General features: G+C 38.7%; 1 protein-coding gene across 1 annotated transcript in view; it reads left to right on the forward strand.

Annotated features, from left to right (window-relative positions):
* Positions 1-10,444: 10,444 nt before the first annotated feature.
* Positions 10,445-10,834, forward strand: part of LOC106871096 (uncharacterized) — a 21,225-nt gene continuing 20,835 nt past the window's right edge. Inside the window, exon 1 of the mRNA XM_089340191.1 lies at positions 10,445-10,834. This exon is cut by the window's right edge and continues 446 nt beyond it. The gene's annotated coding sequence lies outside the window, so the exon portion shown is untranslated.

A 10,834-nucleotide genomic window follows, 5' to 3' on the forward strand; every position in this document is an offset into this window, starting at 1 on the left:
TTTTTCTCTCTCTCCCATCTCATATTTTTCCATTCACTGTCAAGAGCACTCTCTCTATCCCTCTCTACATCTATCTATCAATCCATCTATCTATCTGCCTATCTATCTATCTGTCTCTGTCTCATATATATATATATATATATATATATATATATATATATATATATATATATATATATATATATATACATATATATATATATATATGATAAATAAATTCAAAAAGGGATAAAATTCAAAGAATTTTATCAAGAAGCCAGTGTGTAAAAAAATTCATAAGGGAAATTTCTATTCCCAAGAATATAATTATTCGTTTATATTTATATAAAGGGCATTATTACAGAAAATAATAACGCCACACAGTAGACGTCTCAAAATAACCACATTTAGTACCTAATGCGAGGAAAAACAACCAACAGAAGACGACCAACTTTCTTTTAAATAAACTTAACTGTGTATCGGCCGATTTTGCGATTACTAGAATGAATCTAGATTTCGTTCATCAGCACAGTATTGTCCCAAAAATATATATAAATAAACAGAATTCTCACCTCAGTGTGTTCGTTTTTGGTGAGGTGAGAATTCTGTTTATTTGTATATATTTTTGGGACAATACTGTGCTGATGAACGAAATCTAGATTCATTCAAGTAATCGCGAAATCGGCCGATACACAGTTAAGTTTATTTAAAAGAAAGTTGGTCGTCTTCTGTTGGTTGTTTTTCCTCGCATTAGGTACTAAATGTGGTTATTTTGAGAAGTCCACTGTCTGGGGTTATTATTTTCTGTAATAATGCCCTTTATATAAATATAAACGAATAATTATATTCTTGGGAATAGAAATTTTCCTTATGAATTTTTTTACACACTGGCTTCTTGATAAAATTCTTGTAAAAGAGTTTTATCCCTTTTTGAATTTATTTATCAAATATATACACGGAATATATTCAATGTTGAATTTTTATTCCTGTCTCCACATGGGTACCAGAAGCAACCCGGAAGTATTCCCGCTTCTTTGATGAAGATATATACAGATAAACTTCATTCCCTTTACTCTGTCGGATACGTAGTGTGTTCGTTTTTGGTGAGATGAGAATTCTGTTTATTTATATATATTTTTGGGACAATACTGTTCTGATGAACGAAATCTAGATTCATTCTAGTAATCGCAAAATCGGCCGATACACAGTTAAGTTTATTTAAAAGAAAGTTGGTCGTTTTTCCTTGCATTAGGTACTAAATGTGGTTATTTTGAGAAGTCCACTGTGTGGCGTTATTATTTTCTGTAATAATGCCCCTTATATAAATATAAACGAATATATATATATATATATATATATATATATATATATATATGTGTGTGTGTAAGGAACGACCGTGCGAACTCAAAAAGGAGTAATGGTGACGAATGGAAGAAACAGAACTCCTTTTATTTAAACGTGTCACACGGTCGAACATACAAATATATATATCAATGGATGATATACATAATATGTTATACGTCGATAACATAGATGACCAGTAATGAAAGACCACAACCGTATTAGATGAATAACAGAGATATTTATTGTAGCGTTAAAGATGTATGTCTGTGTGAGAGTGTGAATGCGACATATAAGAACATAATCAAAGACAGGCCGTCATGCAATGAAAAGTGTGTATGTGAATGATACATGTATGTGTATGTGAAATATTACAGCAGATAGAAAGAGTCAATAACACGTAAGCAATTATACCAGATCGTTAGTACACTATAGGAAAGGTTCTGTATGTGAAAGTGAGTAGAGGCTGAGTGTGGCAGTGCTGATCACTAGTCGTGATGTCGTGGCATCGATGCCGGGCCGTGATTCTTGTTATACAGATGTTCATCGCTGGCTGAGAATTTCTTGTCTGTTTAAGAACTCTTGTCTGTTTATTTACTGTGATGAAGCTGAGTCACCTAACAGAATCGAAGAGAGAGATGTGCCGCAGAGTTTGGTGTGGTGTACATAGTAAATCGTGTTGACGCTGGTAGCGTAGAGGCTGCTTGGTAGGTGCTCGTAGAATCGTGTTGGTCATGATGATGATGCTGGATAGTAGTAGTAGACTCTTGTTGCTGATGTGGCGACGGCGGCGGTCATCGTTGGCTGGACGAAACTGTTGAAGTGGTCGCTGGAACTGCTGCTGCTGTCGTGTGGTACACGGAACAGTTCTCAAAGAGAAACTGGACCGAGACAAATTATTGGGTATGAGTTGATCTATATATAGCGTTAAGAGGGCTCCAAATGCCTTTAGAATTTTACTCCATCACGTGACCTTATTAGGGGCCGTGATTGGTCAGTTTGCGTTCTGGCGGGAACGGTTCGAAGAAGTTGCCGATTCGAATAATGATCAGTCACGTGATGGACAAGGAATGGGTTCTCTACTACGCTCGCATTTATTTATATTTAAATGAGAAGATTGTATGTAATGGCGATAGTAGTTTGTATCTAATGGCGGGAGGTAGTTTCACTACATATATATATATATATATATAGGTTCAAAAAAAAAAGAAAAAGACAAAAAACAACAACAAAAACAACAGCGTGAGGACGTGATACAGATTGTGTTACAAGACGCTCGGGAAAGGAAAGAGAGAGAGTATGACGTTTCGAGCGGAGCTCTTCGTCGGAAACAAGGAAAGTTCAAAGAAGGGAAAAACGGAAGAAGAAAAAATCGCCACCGATGTCCACGAGGTTACATTGTGGAAGGACCGGAAGAGGAAGCGGTGGAGGAAAAGTTCTTCCTAAGACAGGAGAGTGCAAGAGGGAGGTAAATATGTGTGCGTGCGCGTGGGTCTGTGTGTGTGTGTGTCTAATAACAGAACGTGTGTGTACGTATGTATGTGTGTGTGCGTGGTTTGGCTGTTTATTTGTTAGTGTGTGTGTGTGTGCGTGTGTGTTTGTGTGTGTGTGTGTGACGTAGTGGAAGGAATTAGTAGCAGGAATAGTTTGGGAGTGGTTGTGGACAATGGTCAGTAGAAAGTAGGCAGGCAGTTTTTGAGTATGTGTGTGTCTCTGTTGTGTAGGTGTGATTTGCTAGCAGTGTGTGCCTGTATTTTTTTGTGTGCGTGTGTGTATATATATATGTGTGTGTACGTGTGTGTGTATATGCGTGCGGTTTGCTCTGTGGATCACACGTGGGTTATTTCGTGTGTGTGTGTGTGTGTGCGTGTATATGCGTAGTATGTGTGCGTGTATGTGTTACTGTTTGTTGTGTGTGTATGTTAGTTATGTGTGGGTTCATTTGCGTGTGTGTCCATGTATGTCCACCTGGGTGTGTGTGTGTAGTAGTTGTGTGTGGGTTCATTTGCATGTGTGTGTAAGTGAGTTCGTTTCTACCTCTGTGTGTATGTGTCTTGTGTGTGTGCATGTGTATGTGTGTGTGTGATGTGTGTGGGTGTGTGTATGTGGGTTCGTTTGCGCCGGTGTGTGTGTGTGCGTGTGCGGAGAGGGGGTGCGTATATATATATATATATATATATATATATATATATATATATATATATATACTCAAATACCAGAGGTAGAGTAATATGCTCCATTTCTAACAAAACTGTCCGATGAACGGGAACGTGAAACTCAGAGTAACAGTTTTTTGTTATATTTCTACTGCTTTTAAATAAAGCATATTACTCTACCTCTGGTATTTGAGTACTCTTTTTTCCACCTTGTTGCACATTTCATGTGCTTACTCCGGTATATATATATATATATATATATATATATATATATATATATATATATATATATATATATAAAGTAGAGACCCCCTTTCGGTCACGAATGGCCATGAGATTGAACCTGGAAAGTTACCCTCCGAGGAACAAGTCTGGACAATATTTTCCTGAAAGTCCAGCAGTCGCCAATGCGTACCAGACTCCCCTCTCTACGCCACCGATGTTATCCAAGGAAAAAGCAAAGGTCAATACAGTTTGGCACCAGTGACATCGCAACTCATTTCTACAGCTGGGGGAACTGGAGCAACGTGAAATAAAGTGTCTTGCTCAAGAACACAACATAGTTCGGTCCGGGAATCGAACACACTACCTCATGATTGGGAGTCCGACGCTCTAACTACCTTCACGTATATGTATGCATATATATATTTTTTTTTTGATTTGGGATTTGGTTTGCAAGATTTTTTATGTGATTTCGTGTGTTGAAGCATATTCTGTTGTGTCTGGGGAGAGTCATTTTCTTATTGTGCCTTAAAATTTAACACACGCACCGGTAAAATTTTCAATTACTTTTCTTTTTATTTTCCTAAAATTTTCGTTGCGTCTTGCAACCTTATCAATAGTCTTGACTGTCCAGACTATTGAAAATTTTAGGAAAATAAAAAGAATAATAAGTGGAAATTTTACCGGTGGGTGTGTTAAATTTTAAGACACAATAAGAAAATGACTCTCCCCAGACACAACAGTATATATATATATATATATATATATATATATATATATATATATATATATATATATATATATATATATTAGAGTGGCCCTTAGCAATAGATAACTTTTCAACAGTTACAATTTTTGCTGCTCTCACCCCCTAATCCTGTGCCAATAAACAAATTAACGGGGTGTGCAAAATTTTAGCTTAATCAGAAAATTGCTAGGCGACTTTCAAGCGCCTTGAAGTTGGAACATAGTATACGCAACGATTAATTCTTTTCAAAAGCGGTATACTGTTCCCTTTCTCCACCATTTTCTTTTTTATTCTTAGAGAAATTTATGTGGACCCATCCAGGAAACCCCAACAGATGTTTAAAACCGTTCTGAATCAAACTTACCAATAGCTAATTTGAAAAATTGCTGAAATAAGATGAAAAATTTAAGAAATATTAGATTTTCTTAATAAAGCATACAACTTGTATAAGAGAAACGCATTTTTATTTACAATAAAAATTTCTATAGAACCAAAACCATAATGTGAACACTGAACACTGAATATTGAACATTATTTTCGCATAAGAGACGATTTAATGGCAGTTGGGTATATTTTATGGTTTTCAGTAACGATCTGTAAAACAAAAATTGTTTCTCAGTTTCATGTTTTGTGAGAATGTTATTGTAATCCTGAATGTGTTTGACACCTCTTTCTGCAACATTATTCACAACAACTGTCTTCTCAAGTTTTTCAAGTCCACTTTTGTAACTAGGATCATCCTTCCATGTTGAAGAGTCTTGGTCGAGGAAATCGGTGCTGATAGAAAATCTCATGAAGAAAGTTTTTATAGCAGGAATTACAAAAGGCGAAAACTCGATGTTTGTAAAGGAAGAAAAGTCATTTCGGTGCAGAATGTACTTCTTCACTTGATTTTTTTCTTCTTCCTCTTCTTCACCTTTGTCTGCTTCCAGGATAACTTGAGCAATGTTTGCTTTTACTTCTGTTGGAACATTGTCATCAAATATGGATAGAGCCACAGTTTCGGGAGCTAAGTACCAGAGATGGATGGAAAATTTTTTTCGCAGCAGCCTTACTGATTTCTGGGTCAATATTCTAATAATTTATCAGTTTGTACATGAATAGGAAATCATAAGATGCTTTAATTACTTCTGATGACAGAAACCAGGTTCGAACATGCACTTGAGCAAGAAAAATACATATTCTTCTTAAAGAGTTCTTCTCTCCTGGAAATAACTGAAATTGATCTTGAAACAGATATATTTTGAATGCGTAAATTGCTTTTGGCATCTATCTAGCATGACTTGCAGCTGCTGGTGTACGAAACGATATCCCCTTCTCCCGAATGCCGCCAAGAAAGATCATTGTTTACTCCAGCAATTCTCAGTATTCATTTCGCTGTTGTTTCTGCGTAGAAAAGTGATAATCAAGAAATCCAAGAATGTTAGATGCACTTTATTGCTACTTGTTATGTAAATCTTCTTATTAAGTTTCGTTCAGGTTTCTCTAAATCTTTTGAAAAAACGCCATTGGTTTAAACGATTAAAAATTTGATAATTTAATAGAAAATGAACGGATGATGAACAGTAAAAACGTGATTGCTTGAGAGTGGAGCTCGGGCATTGACGTTCGTCCTCATTTATACATATATACATTTCATTCATCGTTTTTATATTTTATGTCCCCCACGTGTACTGTCTCTGTTTGTCCTTGTACCGACTCCACTGTGTTTCGGGCCTTTGTTCCTAATAAAAGATTATGTTACAATCATCTCGACTTGTTCGTGGATGTTGTTTGTGGCATTGTTCGGAAACTTTGGCGTAAGTTATAATGTTCGTGCTGAATTGTTGAATTTGCACTGAGTTGATTTATTACGTAGCTGAACTTTTGCTGAGTGTTTTTTAAACCCCTATTTTTCTGCTTGTGAAAGACCTTTGTTAACGTCCCCCCCCCCACAACTTCACAAAAGGGGGAAAATCGCCTATTAAAACCAAGACCAGTAGTGAACCTGGTACAAGTGAAGATATCAGAAGCGGAGAAGACAGCACAGTTTTAATTAGAATGCCGACAGAAGAGTTTATGCAATGAAGGAAAGCTAGCAATTTTGTAGCAGCGGCCTGTGTCTCAAAAAAGACAAATTGTGGAAGCGATGAGCTCGGAAAATACAAAAGTAGGAGACATCCAATTGGCAACAGAATGAGTTTATACCCAGATCTGTGATCCGGGGAGTGATGACGCTGCTTAGAAAGGACCCAAACATAGATAATTTCAGGCTTATCACTCTGCTTATCACAGAGCTGAAGATTTTGGTCAAGGTGTTAGCACAAAGGTTGGTGCGTGTTGTGGGTGGAATCGTCGGGGAGGCACAAACTTGTGCCGTTCCCGGCAGATCCATACACGATAATCTCCACCTTCTACGATACGCCTTAGAGAGGGTTAACGGGTCTCCTGGCGAGGGTGGGGCCCTGGTCCATTTAGACCGGTCCAAACTTTTTGACAGGGTTGACCATCTTTATCTGGTATCGGTCCTTGCAGCATTCGGGTTCGGCCCCGTCTTCTGCGGGTGAATTATTGCTTTATACAGTAACATCAACTCGATCGTTCGGGTGAACGGGTTCTTCTCGAAGCCGTTCAACATGAAGCGCTCTGTTCGTCAAGGGTGTTCTCTCTCCCCCTTTTGTATGTGTTGGCTCTAGAGCCCTCACTGCGCAAGTTGGAGGGCTTGAGGGTTCTCGGTTGCAGTAGGAAGGTTTTGGCGTACGCGAATGAAACCACCATCAGCGTGTCCGAGATGGTACGCCTACAGAAGGTAGGTAAAGTCATTAAGGACTACAAAGCGATGGCAGGAGTAAAAGTTAACCGGGATAAGTCAATCGGCTTGCAACTCGGCACCTGGAGAGACAAGATGAATACCTCTCAACAACTTCGTAGGGCGTTGGACAGAAAAGCCGGTTAAAATGCTAGAGGTTTAGTTTGGTCCAGTCCTCCAGATAGAGAATAATTGGAGCGAGGTGACGAGCAGGTTAACTCACCTAACTCAAACCTGGTCTGAGCGGCGGCTATCCCTGAAAGAAAGGGCGGAGGTCGCAGGAGTGCTTATCGTTTCTCTGATTATCTACCGCCTAACCGTCGTGCCTTGTCCCCGTTCGTGGTTGATCAAGTTGGAGCGGCTGCTCTTCCACTTTTTGTGGAGGGGTAGAAGTCCTCTTGTAAAGCGCTCTGTCTGCTGCCAACACCCGCTGAAAGGTGGGCTAGGGTTACCTTGGCTGTTGATGCGCAGGTATGCGCTGAGGCTGGGGCAACTCTGGCTCTACCTGGATGGTGAACAGGTGTAGTTTCCATTCGTTCGGTCGTTACTTCCTGAGCTTACTAGCTTGAATGAACTAGGACCTATCGCTTGACAACCGATGCTGGCGTGTTTACGTCCCCGTAACTTAGCGGTTCGGCAAAAGAAACCGATAGAATAAGTACTAGGCTTACAAAGAATAAGTCCTGGGGTCGATTTGCTCGACTAAAGGCGGTGCTCCAGCATGGCCACAGTCAAATAAGTGAAACAAGCAAAAGATATATATATATATATATATTAATAAATTATAGGGTAGCAAAAAAATTTTAGAAATTTTATTTATCACCAGTGGTCTAGCGAGAGTAAAAAAACAGTCAATAGACTATGTATTATTCATTTAAAATGTAGAGATGCCTATAATAGGACATCTACTCGCTAGAAATGGCAGCAAAAGACTATATACCTCAAAAATTAGGGATAATTTCGAAAGGAAATGAAAAATAAAAACTTTTACCAATCTATATTCTGTACCATGGTTTCAAGTCAATTTTAGTAAGATAAAGATTATATATCTTACAAGGTCGGACTATCGTCAGCAGAAATGACCAGACAACATATGAAGCACGAGTCGATAAGCAGCATGGTTCGTGTTCCTATGTCTAATTTTTCAAAAATTTTTGTGGTATATAATCTTTTGCTGCTATTTCTAGCGAGTAGATGTCCTATTATAGGCATCTCTACATTTTAAATAAATATATATATATATATATATAGATATAGATATAGATATATCGTATGTAACGGATAATGTATATGCTGGAATGCGAGGATGATGATGTTGATTCCACGAAAGAAAGACAGTGGCCGAAGTTGTAGATAACATATTTATTTCTCCATTAGATATATTTATAGCCAAACCACGACGGGTAGACGTGTTTAAAAACAGTCGGATAGCATACGAGGTAACGAGAGTTATATTTTCTTGTAAAAGGGTGAATAGCGTTGGACTTATTCCCTGTCGTTCTAGCAGCCGTAACTAAATAGATCAAATGGTGTTGTCGAAATGAAAGTGAGTGAGTAAGAAAGGAAGAGAGGGGTGAACAGGTCAACTGTATCGTTGGTGAATTCCATAGCTGTCTCTCTATGATGTTCTGTCGAGACGGTATTTCGAACCGGTCGGCCTGCTCTCTGTCTGTTGTCCCTCCAAATGTTTGTATTTATAGTAATATACTTTTCTACTCTAGGCACAAGGGTCGAAATTTTAGGGGAGGGGGCCAGTCGATTAGATCGATCCCAGTACGCAACTAGTACTTTATTTATCAACCCCGAAAAGATGAAAGACAAAGTCGACCTCGATGGAATTTGAACTCAGAACGTAAAGACAGACGAAGTACCACTAAGCATTTTGCCCGGCGTGCTAACGTTTCTGGCAGCTCGCCGCCTGATTTATAGCAATATACACAACAGTTATGCGGATGTGCACACCGTTGAAAACAAAGGGTAGGTGAATGTAGGTCGACCGTTATCGTACGTGACCTTTTAATGATACTCACGGTTCACAGGTCAAGAGAGAAATACCTTAATCATGGTTTCCTTATTGACATAACAAAAAGTGTAATGGCAAGAGAGAAGTTTTAGATTCGATTTCGAATCTCAGCTAGGAAGAGAAATTCAGTTTCTACAACACCCACTTTCTTGTGACAGAACTAAAAATCGAACGATACAGGTGCTTGTGAAGTTATGACTGCATATGTGCTTCAGGAAAATTGCAGAAAATGTATATACAGTCATTTACAAACAACTGAATACTTGTCAAAAACAGGTGAAGAGAGTGTAGTGGTTCATGCAGGCTTGACGTGGATTCGATCCTCGATCGCCAAATTTAATTTAACAGTTCAACAGCACTTTTCTCACGGTAAAACAATAGTTTTTCTGTGAGTGACAGCAGTTACATTTGCCAGATGCCTTCGCTAAGCAGAATAATGGCTTTGCCACTTGACCTCTCTTACCTCTTCTAGGCTACTAAAAGCTAGAATAGAGATAATAGACCGCCAACGAAATCTATTGTTCTCAACAATATGTCTATCCTTCTGGTTGGTTTTGGATAGTTATAAAAGCAAGAACTCCGTAAGCCAAAGTCAGTTAGCGAGAACCTTTAAGAGTATGCCAGACTTGTTCGGGAACATACTGGCCGGTGTATAGGCGAAGTGGCAGCAGAACGAGAGAATCCCCAAATCTGTGAACCGGGGAGTGGTAACACTGATAAGGACGGACCCAAGCAATGGGGATAACATTAATAATTTCAGGCCCATAACTCTGCTAAACACAGAGTTAAAAAATTTGGCCAAGGTGTTAGCCAAGAGAGTGAGGCTTGTCGTGGGCGACCTTGTGGGAGATTACGAATCTCAGCCAGGAAGAGAAATTCAGTTTCTACAACACTCACTTTCTTGTGAGAGAGCTAAAAGTCGAACGATACAGGTGCTTGTGAAGTTATGACTGCATAGGTGTTTCAGGAAAAATGCAGAAAATGTATATACAGTCATTTACAAACGGATGAATACTCGTCAAAAACAGGCCAAGATAGAAATACATTAATCATGGTTCCCTTATTGACAGAACAATAAGTGGAGTGGCAAGAGAGAAGTTTTAGATTGGAAATTCGAATCTCAGCCAGGAAGAGAAATTCAATTACTACACACACACACACACACACACACACACAGAGCCATCATCAGTAGATGTTTTTGGTTTAGCACAAAGAAAAAAATGGGCGCCAAAAGTGTTCTGCATATTCTCTTGAAAAACTACATCTCTTAAAAAGCTTGAGTCCCTCCAGCGAATACATAAATTCGTGGAACAATTCCAACATTTGGGACACTTGACTTGTCTGTACAAGAAATCCATTGCATGGACATTAAAACCCGCAAGATTGTGACCATCAATTAGAAATCTCCACAGAAATAGTGATAGCAACAGGATAAAAGAGATAAAAGGAGGTATGCGTTTGAGATCAATGCATACAACCTTTGAATGCCACAGTCTCCCTGATAGCACTTGCTAAACAACACTGTAAACACTAGAGAGATAAAGGAAAGACATGCGCAGAATTTGATAGATAGATAG

This window comes from Octopus bimaculoides, chromosome 23 (assembly GCF_046866305.1).
Source record: "Octopus bimaculoides isolate indiv1 chromosome 23, ASM4686630v1, whole genome shotgun sequence".
Lineage (NCBI taxonomy): Eukaryota > Metazoa > Mollusca > Cephalopoda > Octopoda > Octopodidae > Octopus > Octopus bimaculoides.